The sequence below is a fragment of the Coenobita brevimanus genome, chromosome 32, assembly GCF_032717465.1.
Source record: "Coenobita brevimanus isolate Jiangsu-jjx chromosome 32, ASM3271746v2, whole genome shotgun sequence".
NCBI lineage: Eukaryota > Metazoa > Arthropoda > Malacostraca > Decapoda > Coenobitidae > Coenobita > Coenobita brevimanus.
The window spans coordinates 1,672,501-1,675,000 of record NC_136985.1 but is presented as its reverse complement, the minus strand read 5'-3'; positions in this window follow the sequence as shown (position 1 = coordinate 1,675,000).

The following is a 2,500-nucleotide window of genomic DNA, read 5'->3' as shown; positions in this document are numbered from 1 at the left end:
TCCTTCCATCCTTCCATCCTTCCTTCCATCCTTCCATCCTTCCTTCCATCCTTCCTTCCTCCCTCCCTCCCTCCTTCCTTCCTTCCTTCCTTCCTTCCTTCATCAAAACCCCGTTATAATAACCACTTACTAATTAGCCTTAATAAAAATGACCACAGTAACCTCGATATAGCGACCTAAATTGTGGTAGTAGTAGTAGTAGTAGTAGTGGTAGTAGTAGAAGAAGGAATAATAATAATAACAAGAATAATAATAATAATAATGATAATAGACAGTAAGCTGCTAGGTGCCGTCAAGAGTTTTTATGATAGTAATTAAGCATGTGTAAGGGTAAATGGGCATCTAAGCGAATGGTTCACGATTGGTGTGGGCGTGCGACAAGGTTGTGTGATGTCCCCCTGGTTGTTCAGTATGTGATGTCCCCCTGGTTGTTCAGTATGTGATGTCCCCATGGTTGTTCAGTATGTGATGTCCCCATGGTTGTTCAGTATGTGATGTCCCCATGGTTGTTCAGTATGTGATGTCCCCATGGTTGTTCAGTATGTGATGTCCCCATGGTTGTTCAGTATGTGATGTCCCCATGGTTGTTCAGTATGTGATGTCCCCATGGTTGTTCAGTATGTGATGTCCCCATGGTTGTTCAGTATGTGATGTCCCCATGGTTGTTCAGTATGTGATGTCCCCATGGTTGTTCAGTATGCGATGTCCCCATGGTTGTTCAGTATGTGATGTCCCCATGGTTGTTCAGTATGTGATGTCCCCATGGTTGTTCAGTATGTGATGTCCCCATGGTTGTTCAGTATGTGATGTTCCCATGGTTGTTCAGTATGTGATGTCCCCATGGTTGTTCAGTATGTGATGTTCCCATGGTTGTTCAGTATGTGATGTCCCCATGGTTGTTCAATATATATATGGATGGGGTGATGAGAGAAGTAAAAACACGAGTAATGGAGAGAGGGATGGCACTGGTAATGAATGGTGATGGATGGAATATCTCAAATTTGTTGTATGCTGATGATGCAGTACTGCTTGCAAGTACCGGACAAGAACTTGGTAGACTAGCATGGAGTTTTGCTGATGTCTGTGAGCGTCGTGCCTTGAGAGTAAATGTAGAAAAGAGTAAAGTGATGGTTACTGAGAGAGAAGGTGACTCCCAGTGTGATGTTACAGTGAGTGGAGAGAGACTGGAATTGGTGAGAGAGTTCAAATACCTGGGTACAGTGATAGAAAAGAGAGGAAAATGTGCCAAAGAAGTGGAAAGTAGAGTGACACAAGGAAGGAAAGCAGTTGGTGCAATGAAGGCCTTGATAAGACACAGAAACTTGAGTGTTGCAGCTGCACGAGGCTTACATGAAGGAGTGTTAGTGCCAACTTTAACATATGGATGTGAGACCATGGTGTGGCATGAAAATGAAAAGTCAAGAGTAAGAGCAGTGGAGATGGGACTGCTGAGGAATGTATGTGGAGTACAGAGGGTGGATAGGATATATGAGGAATGTATGTGGAGTACAGAGGGTGGATAGGATACGAAATAATGTGATTCGTGAAAGGTGTGGAGTGAGGAAGTCTGTGGACACCAGAATCGAAGAGAGTGTACTGAGATGGTATGGTCATGTGGAGAGAATGGATAACAATAGAGTGGTGAAAAAGGTACATCTGAGTGAATTTGAAGGAGGGAGGAGGAGAGGTAGGCCAAGGAGAATGTGGAGGGATATGGTGGATGAGTGTGTGAGGAAGAGAGGTGGGCCAAGGAGAAGGTAGAGGGATATGGTGGATGAGTGTGTGAGGAAGAGAGGTGGGCCAAGGAGAAGGTGGAGGGATGTGGTGGATGAGTGTGTGTGTGGAAGAGAGGTAGGCCAAGGAGAATGTGGAGGGATATGGTGGATGAGTGTGTGAGGAAGAGAGGTGGGCCAAGGAGAAGGTAGAGGGATGTGGTGGATGAGTGTGTGAGGAAGAGAGGTAGGCCAAGGAGAAGGTGGAGGGATATGGTGGATGAGTGTGTGAGGAAGAGAGGTAGGCCAAGGAGAAGGTGGAGGGATGTGGTGGATGAGTGTGTGAGGAAGAGAGGTAGGCCAAGGAGAAGGTGGAGGGATGTGGTGGATGAGTGTGTGAGGAAGAGAGGTTTGGAAGTCGGTGAGGCTAGGGAACTGACAAGAGATCGAGCTGGCTGGATGAATGTTGTGAGGAGAAGTGCATGATCAGGGATTGGGCACCCCTTTTTAACATGACAGCGTCCGGATTGACTCTATCGGATACGTTTATGTGAAGCTACAGAATGTGGTGAATGTTTTTGGCGTATCCGATACAGCCAGGATTCCGGGGGCTTGAATGATGAGTGAATGGATGCGTGGCCCATTGGACTGGGCAAATTTGGGCTGTCTGGACATTGCTACTCCTCACCCTGCCCTAGGGTGGGAAAGGAGGTCCCGATGAATAATAATAATAATAATAATAATAATAATAATAATAATAAAGGTAGTAGTAGTAGTAGTAGTAGTAT